We start from the raw sequence: 27,287 nt of genomic DNA, 5'->3' as shown, positions 1-27,287 counted from the left end.
AAAATTCACAATGAACAAAACACAAAAATTTCAAAAAGTATAAGATCCAACCTTTATTACTCAATGCCCTGCCTCATCCACCTCACCTTAATCTCAGCTATAGTTCCAATAAAACTTTATTTTAAAAAGCAGGTAGCCAGCCCATAGGCTATAGTTTATTGCTTTTTCTTTTTTTAAAATAACTTATTTATTTATTTGTTTATTTATTTTTATTTTTAGAGAGAGGGGAAAGGAGAAAGAGAGGGAGAGAAACATCACTGTGTGATTGCCTCTCACTTGCGCCCCCAACTGGGGACCTTATGTGCAACCTAGTCATGTGCCCTGACTGGGAATCGAACCAGTGACACTTGGCTCGAAGGCCGACGCTCAATCCACTGAGCCACAGCAGCCAGGGCTGGTTTATTGCTTTTTTAAATACTGTGTTAGACTTCATTTCTCTTGCTTACTGAGTTTTTGGGTGCCCCCTTATATTCTGGGCCTGCACTCCCCTCACCCTGGACCTGGACCTGGACCTGGGCCTGCACCAGGGGGCTGCTTTCTAGAATACAAACCCCAGTGAAAAGTCCCCTTGCCTATAGAGAACATGTCTACACACATTTGGCTTGACAATGCTCTGAATCTATGTGTGCTAAGGGCTCTCTGTGGTCAGCAACTCTGAACCAAGGGCCCCCTAGACCCTGGTACCCTGCTGTTTAGGAAATCTGATGGTACCAGGCACCTCGGAAAACTTGGGCACACTCTCTAAGCTCAGTTGCCTCATCTGATAGGAGAATGTTCATGTGTTGTTTTTCATTCCAAAGAAATCAAATCCAAACCCAGGACCTTTTCTACACCTAATTCACCAACACTCTGAGCCCATATCATGTGCTGGGCACTGTCTTGGGGAGACAGCGATAAAGAGCACATAAGAAACGTATTCCCGACCGTGAGCCACTACTGCAGTTCATACCCATGGATTAGAAAGAGCTAGGCTTGGCATAGACCATGAAAAGCCCTGTATGCTAAGATCAAAATTTAGATTTTATTCTATTAGCAATAGGAAACCATTGGAAGCTTTTAGGCAGAAAATGGCATTTTCAATCTGTTTTTAGAAAAAGAATGCTGGCAGATGTGGAGAGGAGGGATTAAAGCTGAAAGTATCTGGAAACAGAAAAGTCACTCAGAGTATTTTGCAATAATCCAAGGGAGACATGATAAAGGCCTGCGTGGTGGGGGTGGAAAGCAGGAATGGAGTTAAAGACATTTCTAGTAAGAAGCTATACAACTTGGTGTGTGAGGTGAGAGAGAGGGAGGAGTCCAGGTTGATTTCCAGGTTTCTGCTTCGGGCAATTGTGCATCCAGCAAACAAAAAAAGGAAAATACAGGAGGAGGGGCAAGTTGGGGAGCAGAGCACATGCTCAGCTTTGGACTTGACTCTGAGTGAATGGGAGATGTTCAGATGAAATGAACAGATGAGATATGATGGGCTCAAGGATGGGGGAAAGTTTAGGCTGCAGATACTGCTGTGTAAACAATACGGGCTCAGGTGAGCTGAGCCAGAAAGAAGGTTTAGAGGGAGAAGGAGCTGAAGATGAGAGGCCGGCAGAGGCAGGGTGGGGAGAAATGAGGAAGACCAGGGGCCATTAGGAGATCTGGGAGGAGGAAAAGCAGGAGTGACATCCAGAGGACGAGGAATGCCGATAAAGCAAAGGAGGAGAAGGGGTTCGAGGCAGCAGAGCAGTAAGGGCATGAAGACCAGAACCAAACTAGTCTAAAGCCAAGGAGGTCAATGCTGGTTTTATTTACTAACAGCAACTTCAGAATCAACCAAAATCTGCATCTCCTTTAAACCCAGGGACTACCACATCTGTTTCCATGGAATGGTGGGAAGAGGGCTGAGGAATTCACGGGAGACCTCCTTCAAGGTCTGGGGATGGGGAGAAAGAAGATGGTGCTGTGGGACAGGTAGATTCCAGAGTTCCTGAGAAAGTGAGCAGATCTAACACAGAGAGGACCTGAGTAAGGATTTAGGATTAAGAGGAAAGGCAATAGTGAGAGAAGTGATACCCCGTCTGGGCTGCACAGGAGCCCCGTGCTCAGCCCCAACCCCAGAGGCCCTTGTTCAACTGGTTGTTTCAGATTTAACACTCATTTGCCCATGTAGAGCTTAGGTTCCCCAGCCAGACCCCCAGAGTCCATTTCACCCATAATCCACCAGAAACACAGTACAAGTTATGCATGAGAAACACATTTCTTGTCCCATCTCAGAGCACTACAGAATACCTCACCACTTACTGTTGCTGGAAGGAGGGAATTGAGCTCCCAGGAATGAGCAAGATGGACCTATATTCTGGTCTGGCTCATTTATCTGAGCCACAGAAACCCACTTAAGTCACTGCAAGAAAAGCAGAGTTTGTGGCAAAGATACACGGAATCAGGAATCTAGAACCAGAATGTAAGTGGAAGAGCCGCAGAGGAGGTAGCAGAATTTAGCCCCTGTCCTGTGGCGGCTCTGTTTCTCCCTGGGCATCTGGCCCATTGTCTTCTCTCTGCTTCCGCCACTCTGCTTTTTAAGCTCCCTTCAAACTTCAGTTTGCATGAGGCTTTGGCTTTTTACCCTCAACCTCACGGAATTCCCACCAGCTACTATCCCAGCTGCTACCATATCTAATTTCCGTTTCTCAACATAGATTCAAAGCAGGGATCTGATCGATCCACCCAGGGACCCAGAACACCTCCACTATTTAAGCCAGAAGTCCGGAGGGACGGACAGATAAGCACTCCAAAACCCATGTAGCACAATAAACCGGGGCTCTCTAAACCAGCTGATACGGTTTGAATTGGAGGAATGACTGGGGGTGGGAAACGATGAGGTTTCAAACCATCATTCAAGCGTTTTTAAGGTAGTGACCAACTACTATGAACCTGGGAGGTTATCACATACAGACCAAGAGGTGGATTTGCAATAGAGAATGATGAAGGAGATGGTGGTGACATCATGTCTCCTGCCACCCAGAGATGAGAGGAGTTGCCCCCTTAATGCACTGGTGTCTGTGGGGTCAGGGGATCCCTGTGCCCAGTGCCCTCCTGCCTGCTGACTTGGTGCTGGCCTCCTGCAGGCCTCTTCCTTCCAAAAGCGAGAGGCCTTGAGAGAGCTGGGGTGGAAGCCTGAGGGTATGTCGTGAGCCTCTGACCTCAGACCCACCCAGCAGGGTCTACTGTCTCCAGCAGAGTGTGACGTTCACTTAGGCTTCTGTCCATCCTAGTCTCCTCCTCCCGTTCCTCCACCTCCACCCGGCCCCTGACCAAAGCAGACAGCCTGCAGAGGGCTCTCCCAGAACTCACTGGCTATCCTTCCAAAATGGGAAGAATTCCAAAGCCAAATTCCAAATACCTTCCCTCCCACATTCTCCCGCAGCCCCACCAGCTTATCCATCTCTCAGAGCAAAGAAACCAGAAGCCCAGAAAATGACATCAGCGGACATTGGTCAGAGGCCTGCACACCAGGAGGGGCGCTGTTCAGTGGAGGGCGCCAAAGAACGGGACCTTAACTGACCCATCGACCCGCCCGCATTCCGGCTTCTTTCGCCCCCAGCCCTTTGAGGCTGCAAAGCCTTAACTGCCCAGGAAGACCCTGTCTTCCCTAAAGCAGGTGGAATGTTCATCTCTGCTATTAACAGAACATCCGGTAACGCTTTAATTAAAAAATTTAACTCTAATTATTCCACCAGCTGACCAGAAATATAAGGAAAACCAAGACCAGCTGTGATGTTGCAAATAGATACACACATGGAAAGATGGGGTGGGGGCAAGAGACAGAGGCTGAGGACCAATAACCGGGGAACCAGGGCAATTCTCCTGCTCACAGCTCAAACATCATGTCTCTGCCTCTCAAGAGACCCCAGGCTACCACCCTGACACCCTCAAACACACTTACATACAGCCTTTCCCCCCACCCAGCCCTCTGCTGTCCCTGCCCTAGAGGGGCTCAACAATCACTGTTTCTTGTTCAGATCAGACCTGCAGTCAGCAGATTTTTTTTCAATAGGAGACTGAAGTTTATTATATACACGTCACACCTGACATCTGAGAAAATGCTACTTACATAAAACACCATAGATTAAAAATACATAGTATTTGTATTTTAATACAATAAGAGTCCCAGGATTCAAACAAAGAAGTTTGATTTTAAGTCTGCATTACGTAGTTATTTGTTCTGCTACAAAGAACTACAGTGGAGGTAAACTTCACTGGTGTATTACTCAAGTCAAATATTCATGAATCTTATATACAGGGCTTTGCATCTGTAGAGGAAGAGACAAATTTCTTCAGCACATGCACCAGTTTCTGAGCCTTCCACTTCAGAATCCTCACCAGTTTCCTTTCCAGAATCAAATTCCTGACTATCAGGTGATTCAAAGCTATCCAGAGGTTCTCCTTTCAATCTCTCTCTGAGCTCTGCCATGTACGACACGTGCTCTGCTACTTCTGTCAATTCTTTATTCTCCTTTGTCAGGTGGGCAACTTCCTTGTCTTTTTGTTCAATTTCTTTATGAAGTTTCTCATTTTTTCTGCCACTTCTTTTCAGTATTCAGGGGATGGATTTTCTGTAACCACAAGATCAAATGCTTCTTGGGTAACTCCAAGATCTTTATTTTCACTATGTTCTTGGACAATAACTCCAGAGCTGGAAGTCTTAGATGTTAACTGGTCGTTCCAATATTTCGTTTTGATCACACCTATACCAACTCATTTTCTCTTCCCACAAGAGATACAGCTGTAGAAGGCTTGGTCGTCTCCAGAGTTCTTCTGGGGACAGGACTACTCTTTACATGCCCTTGGTCCCTTCTTGTTTCTGCTTCATCCTGGGATTCATTGTGCACCGTGACCCCGCAGAGGCGCAGGAAGACCGGGAGGACCTGGAGGACTGATTTCCGCGGAGCACAAAGCGGCTGGTCCGGCAGCTGACACCTCCTGCTGGGGTCTCGCACAGGGCCCCCCGGCCATCTGCACTGTCCCCACCAACCCAGTTGGCAGATTTTAATGTCGTGATTCCAGAAGAAAACCTGAGACTGTCCTTCACACCCACAGGCATGCAGCAGGGCACAGAAGAGCCTGAGAAGCCACAAGAAACAAACTTGTTGATATTCATTTTCTGAAATATTTGGTAGGAAGAACCTTTGTTCTCACATAAAATCAACTCAGATAGATTATGAGAAAGAAAGCAACACTTGCACACATTTTTAAATAAAACACCATTCTCAAAATCATGTGGGCCAACTGCAATGTAGTATCCAGGATTAGGTCTTGGAACAGAAAAAGAACGTTAATGGAAAAAAGCTGGTGGAGTACAAATAAAGACTGGAGGTTAATTACTAGTAAGGCATAATGTTAATTTCTCAGTTTTGACGAAAGTACCTTGGTTATACAAGATGTTAACAAAAAGGGGAAACTGGGTAAAGGGTATACAGGAACTTGTACTGTCATTGCAACTTTTCTATATAAAATTATTCCAAAATAAAAAGCTTATTTTTTAAAAAATCATGTGGCTGCTTCTGGCTTCCTGGCCCCCCTCCCCACCACCACCACTCCCAGGCAGCACAAGTTCACAATCGCTCCATCAGAATTCCCTGGGTGGCAATCGCTGAGAACCCCACAAGGATGGGCTGGGACCCGCGGCAGGATGTGTGGTCATGGGCAGGTCTGAGCCGGCTCCAACACCAGGGAATCAGTCTGCAGAACCACAGGCAGACCAGAGCCCTAGAACTCCAGATCATTCCAGATCTCCAGGTCATTCGTTCATTTCGTAAATGTTTATCATCGCATGTGTCAAGCATTGTGCTAGGCTGCTGTGAGAACAGGAATGTAGAGGAAGAGAGTTCCGGTACAAGGATGAATAAGACCCAGAGAAACACAGTCTCCTCCCTTAAGGAAGCAGTGAGGGAAACAGATGTGCTCCCCACACAGTGACAATACCTGGCAGTGACTGGAGGGCAGGGATATGCGCAAAGCCTGTTGGGGCAATCAGGAAAGGCTTCACAGAGGAGGTGATACAAGCTCCAGAAACTGTAGTTCAGTTGCTCCTTGTGACCCAAAGATAGCCACACCTGATCCTCTGGCTCAGGCAGTTGGAAGGAGCCAAGAAGAAAGATGGCATTGGTCTCTGCAAATATCAAGTGCTGTAGGCACCGTAAAATCATCATCATCATCATCATCATCACCATCATCACCACCATCAGACTCAGATGGCCCAGTGGGAGGTCCAGGCCCTGAAGTGGGCCCTGATGAGAAGAGCACAGGCACGGAGGAGGCTATCCCTACAGCTAAGGGGGCCACTTCTGGACAGCAGGGGCGTGTTGACACAGCTGGGAAGACAGTCTTCCTCTGCCTCATTAATCACTTCTGCACAGGAGCTCAGAGGGAGGGGAACCCCAGGGGCCTGGGCTAGTTCTCACTGGGGCTCCTGGGGGTGGCAGGAGGGGCCCTGGCCTCAAGCCTAGAGCCAGGGGAAAGTCCGATGATGCCAGGATGGCATGGAATGAGCCTGCCAGGCCCCAGGGACCCCTAGGTCAGGGGATTTCCCAGCCAGGATGTTTGTCCTCAAAGCAGCAACCTTCCTGCCCAGAGGTTAAAACCACTTCCAGCCTGCGGCTGGTAACCCCCTAACAGGCAGTTCCCAGGAGAGGCATTTGTTTTTTCTCTTTTGGCCAAGCCAGTGGCAGCTGCTTGCCATGCGGTTCCAGACCCTCCCTAAACCCTGCCCAGGGGTGTGTGTGTGTGTGTGTGTGTGTGTGTGTGTGAAATCTGAAGGCATCGAGGATCACCAGCCTTTGCTGAGAACAGAAGGAAGATCCATTCGAACCAGAGGACTGCTCTGAATGCAACAAGGGAAAAGATGGGGAACCAGCCGAGCTGTTTCTTCATCCATTGTTTACTATTCATTTCACAAACACTTACCGAGCACTTGCTACATGCCTGGCCCTGCTCTTGGTGCCCAGGAGACAGCAAAGATCAGAGAGAAGTGGTCCTGCTTTTCTGCAGCTTACTTTCTAGACAGAAGGGCAGAGAACAGAATATGTCCACCAGAGTAGTCAGGAAGGCCAATGCCCTGAGTTCAGACCCAGTGTCCAGAATAGCTCTCCCTGGGCATCCTCTTCCTCTCTTCTGGCTTTCACAGAAGCCCCTCCCCAGTCTGAACCTAGAGGCCTGAGGTTGGACCAGGAGCTAGCTGGAGGACAGGAGACTTGAGTTGTCTGGACTCCCCTGTAGCCCCCATCTGCTCAGAAGGGGAAATAAGGAAGGCAGTTCCTGGCATCTCCCCTCCAGTTTAATCTGAAACCCTGTAGACGAGCAGGTGGCCAAGTGGACCAGGATCTCAGTCATCTCTTCACCACCTTGTCCCCAAGGGTGTGTGCCCTCTGCTTCTCATTCTCTCCTCACTCCTTTCTCTTTCCCTCCCACGTTTTTTTCATTCTTTCTCTTGCTTTCTTCCTTCTCCTCTCCTCCCTCCCACCCTCTGTTCCCTCTCCCCCTCCTCTCCCCTCCCGTTCTTCCTGTCTTACATTCTCCTGCCCAGGAATCAGACCCCAGACAGTACCTAGGAAGTCTGCGGCCTTGCCTAATAGAACAGTAATAGTCCTTGGGGAGGCGCGATAATGACATCCTCCTTAAATAAAAGGACTTAATGGAGATTTCCCAAATTTGAAAACCACATTTCCACTAGCAACCTATTCAGAAAGTGACTGCTCTAAAAAGGAGCTCGTGGGGCAGTGGGGGAGGTGAGAGAAAGAATGTGCAAAGTACATTCTGCTCAGGGGTTTTCGGTGGCAGGATGAAGCCCCTGGTCTGAGGACACATGCTAAAGGTGGGTCATCTTGATCCTCCCCAACCCTACAGGGCAGGGCCAGAAAGAACAGAAGCTCAGAATCTGGAAATCCTGTGTGACCATGGAGAGTTACTTCATCTGCTGAGCCTCAGCTTCCTCAGCTGTGAATTGGGTATAATCATCCTCTCCCAATATCCCAATGAGGGTTGGGCCATTACCTAGTTCCTAACATAAAACAGACGCCAAAACAACTGCAAGCTAAGCCTTAAACAAACAGTTAGACTGGGTGTTTCTAAACCAGAGCTAGGCCACCCATTCACCCTGGATTTAAGAAAGTACCAGATTGTTGAAGGGGGAGGAGAGGAGAAATGGCTTTCTCATTGCCTCTATCACTAGGATACTAATTAACAGTAAGTGAGGAGCAGAATGTAATTAAGATCTTGGGGAATCTGGGATCCCTAAATTTATTTCAGGTAATCATGTAAACCTTTTGGGGGCTGCTGAAAACAAGCCATGGCTCTCAAGCCCACCTAATTTCCACCCCCACCCCCCCCACACACACACCCTGAGCAGAATAATAACGGGGAAGAGCAGGATGACAAAGGTGTGCCAAATGAATGAATCTGGTCAGGAGTCCTAGATGGACTATGAACCCAGCGCTGCCACTGCCTTGCTCTGTGACCTTGGGGAAAGCTCTTTCCCTCTCTGGGCCTCCATTTTCCGAGGTGTAGAATCATGGCACTGGGTGATCTTTAAGAGTATTACCATTCTAAAAATAATTTAAATTGGAAGTAAAATTCTTCCGACTTTGGGTCTCTCTGCAGCGCCTGGGAAGTGGTATGTTTGCCAACACTGCCACCTAGTGTCAGAAATACACAGCTCCGGGCTGAAGCCTCGACTTAGGGCCCTTGTGGTCAAAGCCTCCTGCGCCAAGGTGGGATGCGTCCTGGCGCCCCACCCACCCCACCTTCATCCCGCAACGGAGACCGTTCTTAGCATTCTTAACAACGGCTCTATTTTGAAAAATCCTTTTCTTCGTTTTGTATCATAGGCCACTTACTGTTGCAAATATAATCCTGTAACTACCATTTCCAAGCCCCTACTGCGTGCCAGTTACTGTGGTAAATATGTTATACACATTGTCTTGTTTGATCCTGAAAACAACTCTATGAGGAAGATACTTGGCTTTCATGTTAAAGGAGGAGAGTCTGGGGCTCAGAGAGGTGATGTGACTTGCCCCAAGTCACACAGCTAGAAAGAGATTAGCCTGAAACTCAGACCTCGGTAGACTCCAAAACTCAGGCTACCTCCTCAGGAATGACTAGTTGATTTTTCTCAGCTATTTCAGGCCCCATTTCCACAGGCCTCTTTTTTTTTTTTTTTTTTTTTTTTTTTATGGGGGCCAAGGAGCTACCTACTTTAGTCATTTGATGATTCTATGAAGACTTTCTCATCCAGTTCACAGGCCTCTTAAGTTGGCAGGGGCATGGAGGGAGTCACTGAGTTGAAGGAAAAGGGAAAGAGGTCTCTAAATCACAGCTCTTCCCTGCTCCTGGGACGGGAGTAGATGGACCCTCACCCAAGGCTTGGGGCTCACCAGGCAGACTTGGGGCACATCAGAAGCTTTCAGAATGTTCCCTGAAATACCAAAGGGACACCTCCAGATCCAAAAGAGGGCATAAACCCATAATTCAGAGAAACCAGAAACTCGACTCGTGTCTGTGGCATATTTGTCAATTTATTGTCACCACAAGTGGAAACCTCCCCACCACCTACCAGAGGCCATGACCAACCTGAGGTAGGGAATGAAGACAGAGACCCAGCCAGTTCTCATTTACTCAGGAAAAATGATTCTCTTTCTGATGCATTCCTAGGCCTTGGGAAAAGGACAGACCCAGCTCCAAATTTTATATTTTCATAGAGCTTCTGATAAGTTGCTCCTCAAACACATTAGGACACCTTTCACAATCCCCAGCAAATGTAGCCACTTCCCCCCCGTATGAATGACACCCACAGCAGTGTGAACCTCATCAGGAGAGACAGGGGAGACTACAAGGATGACCTCTACTCCTGGTCTGAAGATATTGTCTGTAATTGTCTCATCCAGTAATCTTCTCTTATTCTTGTGGGCTTTTGGACTCTTGGAGAATAAACATCCACTCATGGGCCCTGGAAATGTCCCAAACAGACCAAGACATTGTCAATATCTCTGCTGATTCCAGGTGGCATAAATACTATGGCTCTATGATTCTACCTCTTCCAAAAAACTGTAAAACTCAAAGATTAAACAATAGCAATAACAATAATAATAACATATAAAGGATGCATATACAGTATTCCCTCACTTATCACGTGTATTACGTCCCAGACCCCCGTGCGAAGTAGAAACCTTACATTTATTCTACATTCTTTTTTTTCTACACTCTTAAACCTACGTAACTTTAACAACATATGTATACAGTACCACAAAATCCCACGGTATAGCAAAAAATCCGCAATAAATAATTAAATATAGTATTTTTTAAAATCCCGCGATACAGTGATGCCGCAATAAGTGAACCACGATAACGCGAGGGACTACTGTAGTCACTGGATGTGGAGTTCACCAGCAAAAGGCTCTGTCTAAAGGCAAATGAGAGGAGGCAGAGCACAGCCAGGTCTTATGCCCTGCAATCCTCCGCTCCAGGCCAGCCCATATCTAACTCACCCCAAATCTACATTACCATGCGCCCCTTTCAACTTTAAAACACTTTCACAGTTATTCATGATATGTCAGCAGGTTCAAATGTCCTTTATCTGAGACATTGTAACTGTTGAGCATAACACAGAGACCATGCGAGCACCAAGGCACTAGTGGAGATGATGGGTGTGGGTCAAGGGCCTGGGGTGAGCTGTGAGGCCTTCCCAGAGCCAGCACACACCATTCTGAGAGTTTCCCTTCTGCCCATGCACTCCCATATTTTCCTGGGTTCAACACAACTTTACCCTGAAACCCGCAGGCCCACCACAATGACCCCCATGCCCCGCCCAACTTGATCACAGGGAGCTTGAAGAGTTGCTAAAGCTGCCCGCAGGCCAGGCCAGTTTCTCCAGGATGGCTTTTGTTTCCTTGTAAACTCCAGAGGAGTGAAACCCTGCTAATTGGCGGGGTTAGGTATCAGCAGGCCCGGCCCAGTTGGAGGCATTGCCCTCTGCCTCCCACACCCAGGCCAGAGTAGTTGTTGTAATTAAGGGAGCAGAGACCCCCAGCTCCTTTCTTTGTGGTCCAGGGAGGTGCCATCTCTAAGGGCAGCACCCAGACACAGCCTCACACCTGCTGACCATCTAGCAGGGAGCACACACACACCCAAAGGACCAGGCTTGAATGAGCAAGCAGCACAGAGCTCAGCACAGCATGGGCTTCTGGGTACTGTTTGGGGAGCCCTGGGCCAAGCGAAGCCATGGAAGCTGCAGTGTCTGCTGCCTTCTGAGTTGGAACTGGGCGACTCCGGTCTTGAGAGGGTTAAAAACCCACTCTTACTCCATGGCTCTGTTCCAAAGGGTCTCTGTTAACACCAGAGGTCTCCTGATATCTCACTCACTTTAATAGATTTTTCCCATTGACGTTTCAGTTTATTGACTATCATTTCCTTTTCTACAGGGGAGCTATTTTCTGGGTCACTGATCCAACCAACTTAAAAGGGGTTGCATTGATTAGGTTTTATTGGTGGTGACTTGCACAGAGATGAGCCCACTTGCTCCTACCTGCTAACAGCTCCTTTGTTTCCCCCTCCCAGCCCCCACCCATGCTGTTGACTTACGGGAGGGACAAAGTTGGAGCACTTAGGTGGTGGGCTTCATGGAGTGACGGGGAACTTCTGGCGGCATCGCCCCCAGCTTTAGGGTACAGGCCATTAAAACACACCTACACAGAGGATTTCATGTTAGTAGAATTTGAATAAAGATGGAAGCTAATCCAGAAAGTGGCCCATTTATTTTGTGAGCATCTACTGAGAGCCTGTTGTGTGGGACAATCATAAGCAATACCTTACTAACACAGCTTGCAAAACTCTTTTGAATTTATTATCTCACTTGATGCTCAAAACTCTGAGCCATAAGTAGGATGATTCTTTTTTTTTTTTTTTTTTTTTCACTGTGTGGTTGCCTGTCACAAGCCCCCCCAACTGGGGAAATGACGTGCAACCTAGTCATGTGCCCTGACTGGGAATCAAACCAGCGACACTTGGTTCGCAGGCTGATGCTCAATCCACTGAGCCACAGCAGCCAGGGCTCATAAGTAGGATGATTCTTCATCCTCCTTCAAGGGTAAAGAACTGGAGACTACTAACAGGACCTACCCTAAATCATGCAATCAGCTCGTGGGAAGCTCAAGATTTAAACCTTGGGTTATTTGACCCCAGAGTCTCCATCCTCCTGTACGGAGAACCCAGATACCAAGAGGTATAAGGCCAAGTTAATATGTAACGTAAATGTATGATTATTTACGTATGTGCAGGGCATGTGCCACTAAAAAGGGGAGTGGAGTCAGAGCAGAACTGGACAGGCTTCAGGAGCCATCTAATTCAATACCACCCCTACCCCCACAACTTACAGGTGAGAAAAAATGAGTCCCAGGGATGTCAAATAACGTGCCCAGTTCACACAATGAATTCTTTCCTTCTTTCATTCACTTGTTTGTGCCAAGTGGCATGTATGTGTTCTCTCTAAAGCGGGTACCTTTGAGTGCAGAGGAATGCCAGCCGGTTGCCGGTGGGGACACTCATCCATGTAGAGATAGCATCTCTCCAGGCAACCGGTGATCCTTCTCTCTTCTGGGTCACTGATCTAACCCTTTTCCCCACAGGCCTTCCTACCCCAGCCCGTGATCACAGGCAGAGCAGCCCATCTCCGCCAGGACCCCCAAGCACCAAGTCCCCCGACTTGGTCTTGGCCCATATCAGAATGCCCCTCCGGTTCCACCATTCACCCTCATTTTTTGCTGTTTCAGACACAGGTAGACTTTGTCTGAAAGGACAGTGCTGCTACCCAGAACCCTCCTGAAAGCAAAGTACCCTTTGTGCAAACCAAGAATTGACTTTAATACAGCTGCCACGAGTTAGGGATGGGGAGCGTATGTGTTCATGGGTGAATATTTTCATGGTGACTTTAGCACATGGGGGGTAGCATAGTGAGGGGCTGTGTACATGTCTGTGTGTCTGCAGCTGAGGCCTATAGAGGTCATCCTGTCCATTCCCCTGTTTGTGGGTTCATTCATTCACTCAGGAAGCTTTTATATGCCCAACATCTCCTCTGTGGCAAGCATTGCACTGGAATCCGGTGATTCATAGATAAATAAGACACAGTCTCTACCCAGGAAGAACTTGTGGCCAAATGTGGGAGAAGGACCCATGTGCAAAGAATTACAGCTGTGTGTGGTGAGCATGCAGTCAGGATATTTGCAAGGGAGAGGAGTCAGGAAAGCATCTCATAAAACATGACATCTGAGCGGAGTCAAGGACAAATAACGGTTCACAAGGCATGCCAAGAGTGAAGGAGGACATTGCAGATAGTGCAGGGGCATGGTGTGCTCTTGGAACTAGAAAAGTCGAGTTCAAGCATGGGAGAGAGAAGTAGGCAGGATTGGACCGCAGTGGGCAAGGCTGGGAGTAGAGAAGCTCAGTGGGCAGGGGGTCCAAGAGGGTGACATTGGGTGGAAAGACAGGAGAGCTCTTTCTCAAATCTAGCCAACAAGATCAGCTCTTTTTCACAGAAAGGCCGGGAAGATAAGCCCTTATGCTTTTGGTCCAAGTATGAAACTCCTTCCAGTGGAGAGAAATTTTCTTGTAGCAACAGCTCAATTCATCATGTTTCAACCTTCTTTATGCTGCATGCTCCCTCTCTCTCTCTCTTTCTGGCTCCTATAATGCAAAGTCTTTGTTTTGCTCCCTGTGAATGAGAGAATTAAATCATCTGATTTAAATAAATTTCTTCTCCTAAGTAGAAAGCTTGGCACATTTCAGAGAGAATTCCTGCAAATCCTCCAGAAATAAATAGAGCACCTGAGATCCACCCAAATGGGCAACGGTTAAATGTCTGTCAGTTACCAGAACCCATTTTCTCTGCATAAATCTGCAGCAATCAAGGGCCATGCATTATAAAAACACAGAAAGGCTTTTCACCAGAGGAGCAGCAGCGCTGCACGCCAGGCACTCGTGCCAGAGGGATGAGTCCTGGCATCTTCATGTGTGGTCCGTGCTACACTTGTGTACCTACAGGCCACTGTTAGGTCCCAAATCTCAACTCCAAAAGGAGAGGAGAGGCCCTGGCCAGAGAGAGTCATTCCCATAGGCCAAGGTTGCAGGTTCGAGCCCCAGTCAGGGTACATACAAGAATCAACCAATGAATGCATCTATGAATGGAACAACAAATCGATGTTTCTCTTTCTCTTTCTGTGTGTGTCTCTCTCTCCCCCTTCCTCCCCTCCTCTCTCTTTCTCTGTAATAAATAAATTTAAATTCAAAGGGAAAGGAGAGCTTCTGGGCCCTGTGTAAGGTAGTACTCACACACTCACACACACACCAACATCTCATACTGACACAAACACAATCAGACTCACTTGTTTGCTTATACATGCACACTAAACACATACATGATACACACTCACAGTTATACCCATGCATAGGTATGCACACACAAATGCAATCACACCCACACATAGGCATACACATTCATACACTCACACCACATAACACATATACTCCCATACACTCACTCATACACAATCACAGCCCCTTGTACATACATACACCTCATATCACACATGCAATCACTCATAAATACACCCACTCATACATACGCAAACATCTAGCACACTCACACACACATCCCACTTATGTACTAACAAACACAATCACAACCGCTCGCACAGACACAGACATCTCACACCACGCATTCATGCACACACTCACAAGCACGATCACACCCACTTACACAGGTTCGCAAGGCCACTCAAACACATAACATACACTCACACATTTTCTGTGCTCCAGGGAAGCAAGACTAGCACCTTCTATGTTAAGGCGAGAGATGTGTATGGGCCAGTGAACTTCCAATCTCATCTGCACAGCTTTCGCAGTCTTGTTCTCTGCTGCCCAGCAGAGCAGCAGGACCTGGGTGATGTCAGCCTTGTTCCCGCAACTATACTCACCAAAAACTCCTCATTTTGCCCAAGTACCTTTGCAGCTATTTTATGCACAGTTTATTGGAGTAGAACATCTACACAGAAACGTGCCCAGATTGTAAGTGTAGGTTAGATGCCTTTTCACAAAGATCACTCTTAGATCAAGAGGCAGAACATTTCCTGAACCCCAGAGGCCCCCACGTGCCTCCTTCCTGGGGTAACCGCTCTCCTACCTCCCAACAGCATAGATTAGCTTTGCCTGGTTTTGAACTTTATATAAAATGCCATCAGAAGTTCACTCTGACACCCCATAATAACACCCACATCAAGAACTTCATACCATTGACACTGCAAGACAAAAGGAGACCAGGAAGCAACAATGTAGAGTGGCAGGATGGGGAGGGCGTGGAAGGGTGAAAATGCACTGCACAGATGCCAGACGCTCTCTGATCCATCAGGCGAAACTAGCCACCCAGAGTGAGGCCAGACTCCTTGCTGCAAGATGTGAGCCCTGGAAAAGGGGGCGTCAGATACAATCTGACCCTTCTCATTTGGGGCATTTTTCAAAGTGGGTTAAAACCACCACACTGAACACAGGCTTAGGAGAGTCCCAGCTCTGCCACTAACTCCCTGGTGGCCCTGGGTAAACCATTTTGCCCCTCTGAGCCTCTTCTTTCTCACCTGTACAGTGGGCGTGAATGCAGTAACATTGTTAAATTTTCTTGAGCACTTACTATGTGCCGAGCATTTTCCAACTCATTTAATTCTCTAGCCAGGGGTCAGCAATCTATGACCCTTGGGCCAATCCAGCCCCCAACCCCTGTTTGTGTATCCCCTGCAAGCTAAGCATCACTTTCATATTTTTTAATGGTTTGGGGAGGAAAAAGAATATTTTGTGACACACAAAAATTATGATATTCAAATTTCAGTGTTCATAAATAAAGTTTTATTGGAACACAGCCATGCACATTCATTTACATCATGACTGCTTCCAGAGTAGCTGTGACAAAGACCTGACAGGCGACAAAGCTGAAAATATTTATTATCTGGTGCTTTATGTTAAAAGTTCACCCTGGCTGATGTGGCTCAGTAGATTGAGCATTGGCCTGTGAATCAAAAGGTCACAGGTTTGATTCCCCATCAGGTCACATGCCTGGGTTGCAGGCCAGGTCTCCAGTTAGGGACATACAAGAGGGAACCAATCGATATATCTCTTGCACATTGACATTTCTCTCCCTCTCTTTCTCCCTCCTTTCCCCTCTCTCTAAAAGTAAATAAATAAAATCTTTTTAAAAAAATAGTTTGCTGACCCTCACTCCAAATTACCCTCACTGTGGGCACTCTTTATCATTCCCATGTAACAGATAAGGAAGCTGAGATCCAGAGAGGTTAAGAAAGCTGCCAGGGGACCCAGCTGGGAGTAGGCAGTCTGGGCTAAGTATAGGTGGCAGCTCCAGTCGACCCACCCCAAGGAGCTGCCCATTGTCCATGAGGCCCCCTAAGGAAGTAGGCGTGATGGCCTGCTTGGCAAATGGCAGAAAAAGAGAAAAGGTGAGATAGGGGACTCCTTTGCCTCCACACAGGCATCAGCGACTGAGTCTACTATACCCACCCCTCAGCTCAAAGTACCCCAACACCCCACACAAAGCATAAGCAGCCCAAAGGCCTTCTGATGAATTAACTAGTGATTTTCTACAAACTACTAACTCAGAGGCAGAGGTTTGTATGAACCAATACTCTCTGTTTATGGCCTGTTATTCGAATTGGCAGGGCCCTGTTCTTGGTTTTTATTCATTCATTCATTCACTCATTCATTCATTCTTTTTATTCCCATAGCCTAAGTCCATGTAATAGCATTTATCTTTCTGTTTGCTGAGTTATTGCAAAATAGGTGGTGTTACTTCATATACGTTTGGTTTTTTATTAACATAAATGGTATTGTGTCGTATCTCCTTGTTTCCTACTTCTTCCACCTCGGCAACATTTTTCACCCTGTGCGCTCCTGTTGAGGCAATAACACGCGTACAATAAAGTGTGTAATTGAGGTGGTCTTAAGTATAAACTTGATTTTTTTTCTTTATGTGTACACCTGTGTAATCACCCCCTAGATCAAAATCTAACACATTTCCAGCATCCCAGAAGGGTTCCCTTGGGAATAAACTACCCCTTCCCCCTTCTGCTGTCAGAGACACTATTCCAGCTTCTGTCTCCCCCCATTAGTTCAGCTTCTTCTTGAACTTCATCTGAATGAAATCTTATAATAGGTCCTCTTTCATGTCTTGCTTCTCTCATTCAACTTGTCTGAGAGATTCCTCCAAGTGGTGTGGTAGCAGCAGATTGTTTGTTCGCTTGTTTACCCCAATGGAGCACTCGGTTTTTGAGACCTAGCCACATTACACCTGAAACTAATACAAAATAATATTGAATGTAAACTGTAAATGAAAATTTTATTAATTTAAAAATAATAATACTGTAGACAAAATATGGAGCCACATGGCTCTGCGTACATCCAGTTTCCGCTGCTGCTTCTCGCTGCTGCTACATGGCAGCCACCCCATTTTACCTTCCCACCCTCCCGGAGAGAGACACTTAGGGTCCCTCAGCAATGTCCCTCATCCATGTCCTGTTATGGAGCTGTGTGAACATTTCTCTGGGATGAATACCTAGGAGCGGAATTGCTGGGGAACGGGCTGGGCATTGGGAAACTTACAGTTCTACCAAAGCAGGAGGATCCTGGAGAAGAGTCTCTCTGTGATCTTTCCCTGATCCCATTCTCCCCTACCCCTCCCCCCTCTCAGAAAACCTTTCAGCTCCTCCTCCGTGTCCTCTTGCCGGACCCAGCTAAGCACCCAGCTTCCTGAGTGTCGCTGCCTCCGTGGCAGCCCGCTCCATCCTGCTGCATTATAACAAGACGATAATCAATGAACTGCTAACTCTATTGCAATAAAGGAGCGAGCCCAACCTTATATAATTCTTTTTAATTGTTTTCTCACATTACAAGAGGGGTTTTTTTGCTAAACTTATTCCACCATAAGTTATGTCGTTTAATTTCTCAAAGTGCTAATAATTTAATTGCTTCCTTCCTGCGCACAAAGTGCCTGTACTGTCCTCCCTCCCCAGCGTGGAGATTATAAAACGGAGTTGGCAGGAATATCTAAAAGGGGAGCCTTTTTGGCGGCAGGATTTGATGGGAAGCCGCTTTCTCAGAAGTCAGTGTGTGGGGCTGGGAACCAGGATGAAGGACTTCAAAAGGCCTTCAAAAGGCCGTGGGGCCCAGCCAAGCCTGCCCGCTGAAGGGGGCTTGTGATAATCACAGGGGAGGGAAGGAGGGAAGGACCTGAGATTAGAGGGGCTGGAGCATCGAACACTGGAGTGCGCATCCCTGTCCTGGGAGGCTATCAGGGAAGCTGGGATCCATCCGCAACAGAAGGCATTTAGATCAGACTTCAAAGTTGCTGACAGCCAGCGCTCTGAGGTGCTGCTGGACCCCGGGGAGGGTGGGCAGGTGGCATCTGATAACGAGAACTAGCGGGTACTGAACCTTAACTGACAGCCTGGCACTGCTCCTCTATAGCATCTCATTTTATCTCCACCCCCAACTCTCTGAGGTAGGTACTGTTATCACTGCTATTTCACAGATAAGGAAACGGAGGCAAAGAGAAGTGAAATTGCTCAAGTTCACACGGCTTGTTGGTGACCGAGCAAGAAGAGTCAGTCTCCGGAGCCCATGCTTTTATCTGCCAGTGGGTAACCCCATCTGCCATCTGTCTGGATTGACTGATGGTATCATGTCTTATGTGGCAAGACGGTGGGAGGTATAGGTCTTGGGGCAGGATCAGGGATGAGTTACTCTTTTTATGCAAATGTTTTTATTTTGCCACTTAAACCACAGTTTCCTTGTATGGCCCGGGCAGGGACAGGGGCAGGGGTGCAGGACAGGCCACTGGACCATGAGTCCTAACAGCAGGAAGGTGAGGAGCAGGAGTGGTGAGATGCTTGGTCTGTCTGCGGGCCCGTCGCTTGACTCCCAGGGCAATGTCATGCAGCCCAAGTGCAATGTTAGATGCCAAAGGGCCAAGGCAAGACCTGTGGCTGTTTCTCCTGATGAAAAATGGGTCCCACACAACGTAGAGCTCATGGGACACCTCCAGTCCTGGTCTGAATTGAGCAGGCCAGCAGCAGTGTGCCTCAAGTCTCTCTTCCTCCTTTACCTTCCCAGGCCCTTTGGCAAAAGTCCTGGGGAAGATACTGCCATTCCCAGCCTCTTCCCTGGATCAGTGTCTGATCTGATGGAGGTAGCTTGTGAGGCCTGGCTTCCTCGTTTCAGGAGTCCTGGCCCTTGTTCTCCGCTAGTTCAGATGCTGATTGCTGGAAGCCATCTCTGTGGCACTGCTCTGTGGGGGTCCCGTGGATGGCTGGTCTCTGGAATTCCGAGCAGGCTGCAGGGAGTGGCCCAGGGTTTTCTGCCTTGGGGGCCTCTTCTTTCGAAGCCTCCTCAAGGCTTCTGCCGCAGTGACCCCCTGCACATTCCCAGGGGATCTGTGCGTGTTCCTCACCAGTCGTTCCCCTCCACGCTGAAACAGGCCCTGGATCTGCAGCAGCTCCACATCCTGGAAGATGTTGGCCAAGGTCTGCTTGCAGCCCTGGGGGTGGGACAAACTAAGAAGCACCTTCCCTAACCCCTGCTGGGCCTTTCAAAAGGGTGAAAGGAATGGCGCAGCTCTGGGCTTTTGCTATGAGGGTGTTCATGAGAACCAGGTGGTGTTCACCCATGGGAGGGAGCCTGGCTGAGATCATACGGTGACATCCCCAGCACAGGTCTGACTTGGGGCTCAGATGCAGTGCTTTGCACAACAATGGACCTAGTGGGATTCGAGGGTACGGTCCGAGCAGCACCCCGGCTCTGCTGGCTTGCCCTCCTGTCCACTCCCAGCTCAGCACAAGCAGGGGCGCACACCTACGTTATGTACCTGGCTGCGTACCCAGCTGCACAGGCCGGCCACCAGAGAAGAGTTACTCCTGAAGATTCCGAGCCAGTCCCCTTCCTCCTTCCCTCACTGTGCCCAGGGTCTGATGCATCAGAACTGCCCCACACCCCACCCCACCCCGTGACTCCCCACAACCCAAGCTCCTAACTATGGTCTCCAAAGTGTCCACACTCCCCAGTCCCACCCTTAATACCCAAACTCATTACCACCCTGGGACACCATTTCCTTTGGGGCTTCTACACCTTTGCAAATGCTACTTACTTCTTGAACCTGGAAACTTTTTTCTCCCCCACGGACGAAATCTCACTTGTCCTAACAAGCCTCCCCATCAAATGCTTCCTCCCCACTTCTGCAAGCAGAATCCCTCTCTCAACCCCCACCCCCAAAACTCAGAGCACACCCACCTCTCTGAGAGACCTGCTCTACTGAAATTACTCAGCTGTCTCCCCTTACCACTTGCTAGCTCTGTGACTTTGGGGAAGTTTCTTAACTTCTCTGAACCCCACATGCGTGTGATGTGGAATAAGTGAATCACACTTGGTGAGTGTTGAGAGAGCATTTGCTGTGATTTGGGACTGCCATTGACTATGTATTCCTATCTCCTGGCACAGTGCCTAGCATGTAACTCAATAAATGAATAAAATGGATAAAATAACTAATTAATAAATTATGTTCCAACTTCTACCCCCCCATACCCCCCCAACCCCAGCTCCAAATAGAAATGTTGCTGTTTGCTCGAGTTTGAGACCCCAGATGGAGCTCCCACTTGCTGTTTCCATTAGCCTGGTATTTTCCCTGGAAGACAGGTCTTCAAGGGTTCCCGTAAATTAACACCTTGTTCCCACCTGCACCCCACCCCAGGCAGCAGGCAGCAGAGGGCATCCTGAACCAGCAGCCACCAGGCATAGAGCCTTGACCAGGATGTCCCACCTCCAGATGGGGAGAACACAAAGTTTTGTTACCAGATCGCTTCCTTTTCACTTTCCTTTCTCTGGCCCTCATTCCCTTCGCTAGTATCTGGAACCAGGTGGCCTCAGTTAGGAGTCCCCACCTCCTTGACCTGCTCCTTGGGATGGGGCTGTCTGGGGCAGGCTTCATACCTCCAACTTTCAGTCTATTGAGTCCACTGATACAATAGAAAAAACACTGGACAGACAGAGTAGTTCATGCTCCCACGGCATTCCTGGCTGTGTAATCTTGGGCAAGTCACTTAACCTCTCTGAGCCCCAACTTGTAATATGATAATGTAGAGGGATGTGAGACTCAGCAGTGTGACAGCTGCCTGCCCTGAGAGAGGGGAGATGGGAGAGGGGAGAGGGTGAGGTCAGAGCCAAATGCCTTTCTGGCCTCCAGGGTTTGAGATCCTGAGGGGACTGGGGAAGAGGGGTGGGAAACAGAGCCACCACCATTACCTTGGCCGTGGTAGGGTGACTGACTTGGAAGGCATGCGCAGACACCCTCCCACCAGGGAGACTCCTGACAAGGCCCCATGAGTGTGGCTCAGGACTGCCATGTTTACCCCTTCAAATGCAGTTGCTGGAACTGGGTTTGATGAAAAAGCACAACTCATTCCCTTGCACTGAAGAGATGACACAGCTTTGCAAGTCCTGTGGGGAACCCAAAGTCACCAGGGCCCCCTCCCTCCTCCTGCCCCAGGGAGCAAACAGTTCCATCAGTGTGTTTCTGGAGTCTCCGTCCTGGGCAGAAAACAGCAGAGACCAAATAGGGCCTGATACCCTGAACTCTTAAGGGACCCAGCACAGAAGGACCTCTAGGAAGAGTCACTGCTTAACAGGGCAGGGAGCTCAGAGCCTCTTTAGGCTAGAACTGGGGACACCCCCTGCACGAGCGGCTCCCCCACCCTTGTGTTGACACATACCTCGCCCAGGCTGCCTTGGTGCCTTACACTTGAGTAATGAAATATGTTGTTATGATTACACCATTACACTGCCGCTTCCCACCCTCCTCCCGACGAGACAGGAAGCCTCTGGCAGGCAGAGGCCTGTTTCACACCTTCATGGACAAACCCCTTCCCCCAGCACCCATTCAACTTCTTCCTTCATTCACAGGTATTTATGGAGCACTGATGTAGGTGCCAGGGACCCAGGTTGGATGCCTGAGGCTCATTGTGTGTGTGTGTGGGGGGGGGGGATCTGCTGCTTAATCTCTAATTGGGCCCCCAACTTTGGTCTCCCAGGGTTCTAAAGATAAAATTTCCCCCACTCCATCCTAGAAGAGGCGGTGAGTCCGGCCTAATGAAGTCACAGGCTGCATGCTTACAAAGTTCCCTCTTTCTCCCTTCCTATGGTGTGACAGCCCCATGGAAAATTCACAGGCAGGATCTGGAATCTCAGCTGGAAAGCAAGCCCAGGCTTCACTGTGGGAAATCCCAACAGCCAGACCAGGCCTGGGCCCTGGGAAATTTGTTCAAGGCTACTGGTGTGTGCAGGCCTGGGCAAGGTCAGGACCAATAGGAGCCTCTCTTTTTCTCACACTGACCTGAAATTTCTCACTCAGCTTTTTGGAGAGTAAGCATAGACATTAGGTCTGAGGACACAGAGCCAAGATTCCAAAAAGAAATTTCTAAGGCAAATATCTTAGGGGTTTTTTTAGTTTCCCCAGAAGCCCCTCCTAGGACACCTTGGAGTCTTCACCTATCTATCCAGTGCTTCCCTGATTCCTTCCTTTGGTCCTGATAGATTCTAAGCCTGGAATACTCCCAACAGCCCCATACTCAAATCCTACCTACCTCAGTGCCAGCTCCATTGCCACCTCCTCCAAGTAGTCCTCTCTGATCCTCCCAGGGAAGAAGGTCTCTCTCCCCTTTGAACACCCAAGTTCAGGCTGTGGTCAAGACTTTAGCTTCTGAAATCAGACAAGCCTGCGTTCACAGGCTGGCTCTGCCCCTTCCCAACTGGGTGACCTCAGGCCAAGTTCTCTCTCCTCGCTGAGTCTGTGTATTCCCATCTATCGTTGGCAGCCATCCGTCTCGAGAGACGATGGTGTAGCTTCTTAAGAGTCTATCTGCACCGCCGAGAATGGCTGTGCAGTCCAACTCGGGAGTGACACGGTGTCTGTCTCCTCCCGTGTTGAATCGACATCTTGTGATGACGCTGGAGTGTCCTCTCCAGTGAAGCTGAAGCTACAGAGCCTGGGCAGGGTGATATGGAGGGTCTGCTGTTGCCCATGCAGCAGACCCCCCCTCTCTTCGCAGCTGAAGGGTCCAAGGGAAAGACGGAGTCAATACAGCTTGGCTTCAGGTGCGCCGCAGGAGTTGCCGGTGTTGACTACAACGTCAAACCGCCTTAGGGACTCCGGCTCCGGATTTTCTGTCGGGGTTTACTCCCTTAGCCTTTCCCCTGAAGAGGTATGCCGCAAGGCAGCAGAGGTTTTTTGGAATCAGAGTTTTCCTTCTCTGATGTGCCCTGACTGGAAGATCGAACCAGCGACACTTAGCTCGCAGGCCGACGCTCAATCCACTGAGCTAAACCAGCCAGGGCGATTCCCATCTATAATAAGAAGATAATGACTGTAACTCTCTAATCCCCCACATTCTGAGAGGATTAAATGATTTTATATAGGCACAGGACTTAGAATAGTGCCTGACACCAAGCACACCTTATTGGTGATTTCTATTTTACTTATAACCTTCTCTCCATAGCAGAGAATGTCAATCTTCCCTACCAGAGGGTAAGCTCAACGCAAAAAATGCACTCCACAAATATATGTTGAATGAATGAATGAATGAACAAGTGAGGAAGGACTGGGCCAGCACTGCAGGGATAAGCTGTCAGTGCAGCTCAGGATGGTCTCCTTGGGCTGACTTCAGTGGTGAACCTTCCCCCCTTGGTCAATGCCACCCAGGTACAGGGTCTTCTGGGAAATGCACCCAAGCGCAAGGTCTTTTGCTCATCTCTCTGACTCAGCTGTTTTTCAAGGCAAGTTTCCCAAGTGTCTCTGGCTGCCTCTTCTATTCGGGTGCAGGAAGGAAGGGGAGAGCACGAAGCGGGCTGCTTAAACCCCTTCTTCATAGGTGTTAGAGTGCAGGCCAGAGACAACTCCAGTGGCGTGATGGCTGTGCCCTGCGCTGGGATAAGCTGTCACTTCTCACCCTGTGGACTCGGGTCCAGAGTCTGTGGTGATGGGCAGGGCTCTCCCCTGAGGATTCTCAAATCTCCTTCTCCGTTTCATTCAGAAAGTCAGGCTGCAGGAAGGTAAGAGCAAGGTGTAATTTAGAGTCCCCTTTTCTCCTTGTGGGAGGTCTCCCATTCCCAGATACCCCAGGGCTCTGGGAAGAAGCAGGCCACCGGAGCCAGACAGCCATGCCACATGGAAGCACACCCAAAAGCCCCTGCCTCTTTGTCACTTAACTCCACCCAGCTCTCCTGACCAGGGGAAATAACACTTCCAAAGGTCCCTCTCAGCCCACCTACCCCCAATCCCACCCCAGCAGGGCTCCTCCTGAGAAAATGGGTCGTGGGCTGCCTTTGCGGGACTTGCCCAGAGATACTCGGCCCCTCCCTTGGGCTGCTTAACCTTCAATATGGAGTCCTTCGGTCTGTGAATTAGGTCCTCCACCTACACTTTGGAGCAAGACTCAGCAGGCTTTTTCTGTAAAAGGCCAGGGAGTAAATTTGTAGGCTCTACAAGTCATACCATCTCTCTTGCTGTTGTAGCACAAAAACAACCATAGATGCTATGTAAACAAAAGAGCATGACTGTGTCCCAATCAAACTATTTATAAACACTAACATTTGAATGGTTTATATTTTTCATGTTATAAAATATTGTTTTAATTTTTTTTTTCAATCATTGCAAAAGGTAAGAACCCTTAGTAGCTTATGGGCCACACAGAAACAGGTACTGGGCCCGACTTGGCCCATAGGCCCTGGTTTCCTGAGCCTTGCTTTAGAGGCTCCGGTGCTTGCCTGCCCAGAGAGCATCACCTGACCACAGACTCCGTTCCAGGGACTGCATAAAGCAGCTGTCTTCCATTAGCCTCAGCAGGCAGATTGTAAAGTCCCAACTGCTCTAGGGCGGAGACTGGGTACCACAGGGTGGGGGCCAGTAAAGCAGTGAGCCACCCAGCCTGCCCCCAAAGAACTTCTAAAATCCATTGGCAGGGGCGATCCAAAACAAGTCTGAGGAGGATTCTAATGCAAGGTCAAGGAAGACAGACTGAGAGACCCCTTACCTTGTCCAGTGAATAAATTAAGTTCTGTGCAACTTGCACTGAGAAAAGTTGAAGAAGGGTAACCAGCTCCCGGGGAAAATAAATGTACCAAGGAAGATGTCAGGGAAGGAATGGTATTAAATGTAGACTTGAAGGAATAGGAACTTCGGGACTAAAGCCGCCACCCCTAGTCTCGCTTCCTCCAGTGAATGGGAGCCCTCTCTGGCTTTTGCACAAATCACTGAGGATGTATAGTTTCTCCCCACCCCCACAGTCCCATGACCAGATGGTGGGTTCCTCAGACAGGCATAGGGGCCCGACTCATTTCTGAGCCTCCGGACGCCAAGAACAAGTTTTTGCACAAGATATATTTTGGAAAACACGTGCTGAGACTGAATTGCAGTTGGGGTTAGGACCAACATTAACAAAGATTTCTGATGAAAACCGGATCAAACATATGGGGCCATTTCCTCTATTTTATGCAGCTCCCCAGGCTCCAGAAAGACATTTCCCATGGAATGTGCCAGCTGTCTTGGGCACAACCTTAGAGTCTCTGAGAGGGGATTCCTCATTCAGAAAAAATTACTGCAACCTTCTAACTTCTTGGAAATGAGAAATAAAGCAGTGATTATTATAACCTATGTATATACACAAACACGAGGATCCACAATCCTCCCTCGTCAGCCACCTCCTGCCTTTTAACTAGACTCCCCGCTTCTCTGTCAAAGAAAGTGGGCCCCTTGTCCCTAGAAGCTTAGACATCCAACAGCCACTGCAGACTAGGCCCCAGGGGCCTCTAAGCCACTTCCCATAGAATCTAAACGAGCCTGGCCACCTAAACCCAGAATATGAGAGAGGCCACTCACTGCCTCTAAGCTGGCACATCAGAAGCACATCAGAAACACAGCTAAGCAGTTGTTGAGGTTTCCCCAGGATAGCAGCAACCAGAAGAGGGTGAGTGGCACAGTCAGCACTGGCCAAAAAGAGCTCCACACAATCACAGGGGCCCTGCTTTCTCCTCACCCTGGCAACCATGCCTGACTGATTGATCTCCCTGAGGGGAGTTCTCAGGTTGCTGGGACTCAGCCCCTCCTGCCATGGGTGCTTTTGATCCTGTAGCTAGTCCAGCACTGCCCACAAGACCTGACACCCCATCCAAACATCAGCCACACACAGTAAGAGCAAGAGAGGCCTAAAGTGGAGGAGGTAGTGAAGTGAGGATGTGCAAGGGAAAGGGGACGGCCACAGAGGCCGGGGTGTATATGCACACACATACACACAGAGAGATTTGTGTGTGTCGCTGGTTTGATCTTCCAGTCAGGGCACATCAGAGAAGGAAAACTCTGACTCCAAAAAACCTCCGCTGCCTTGCGGCATACCTCTTCAGGGGAAAGGCTAAGGGAGTAAACCCCGACAGAAAATCCGGAGCCGGAGTCCCTAAGGCGGTTTGACGTTGTAGTCAACACCGGCAACTCCTGCGGCGCACCTGAAGCCAAGCTGTATTGACTCCGTCTTTCCCTTGGACCCTTCAGCTGCGAAGAGAGGGGGGGTCTGCTGCATGGGCAACAGCAGACCCTCCATATCACCCTGCCCAGGCTCTGTAGCTTCAGCTTCACTGGAGAGGACACTCCAGCGACATCGCAAGATATCGATTCAACACGGGAGGAGACAGATACCGTGTCACTCCCGAGTCGGACTGCACAGCCATTCTCGGCGGTGCAGACAGACTCTTAAGAAGCTACACCATCGTCTCTCGAGACGGACGGCTGCTGACGACGACGACGACACACAGAGAGATTTAAAGGAGGCGTGTTCCTGGTAACTCAGCATTGACAACACATTATTCTAGTCCCCTCACTCCTATAAGGTAACCGAAAGCAAGAATCAAGGTAGATCTTATTATCCCCATTGTACAGATGAGGAAACTGAGGCTCAGAGTGATTAACTGACTTGTCCAGATCCCAAAGTTGTTCAGGGGCACAAGCAGGATTTGGACCTGGGCCAGGTAACCCCAGTCAGACTCACACCTCCTCCTAAATAGAGGCACCAATTTTTTTAAAAAAATGGTTTGGTAATGGTTATTAGGATGAAAATCCTAAAATCCTGTCTGGACTTCCTCTAATTTATGCAACGGTTTATATTGTTTTTAGTTTTAAACACAAT

The 27,287-nt window shown here is 48.7% G+C and overlaps 2 pseudogenes; both read right to left on the bottom strand.

Annotated features, from left to right (window-relative positions):
- Nucleotides 1–4,263: 4,263 nt before the first annotated feature.
- Nucleotides 4,264–4,855, bottom strand: LOC149998545 (geminin-like; annotated as a pseudogene).
- Nucleotides 4,856–19,312: 14,457 nt separating this feature from the next.
- On the bottom strand, nt 19,313–21,464 carry LOC149998544 (arginine vasopressin-induced protein 1 pseudogene; annotated as a pseudogene).
- Nucleotides 21,465–27,287: the final 5,823 nt, after the last annotated feature.

The sequence above is a fragment of the Furipterus horrens genome, unplaced genomic scaffold (assembly GCF_987537825.1).
Source record: "Furipterus horrens unplaced genomic scaffold, mFurHor1.1.pri manual_scaffold_11, whole genome shotgun sequence".
NCBI classification, from domain to species: domain Eukaryota; kingdom Metazoa; phylum Chordata; class Mammalia; order Chiroptera; family Furipteridae; genus Furipterus; species Furipterus horrens.
Note: the sequence above shows the minus strand (reverse complement) of the source record. Positions and strands in the feature narration are given on the sequence as shown.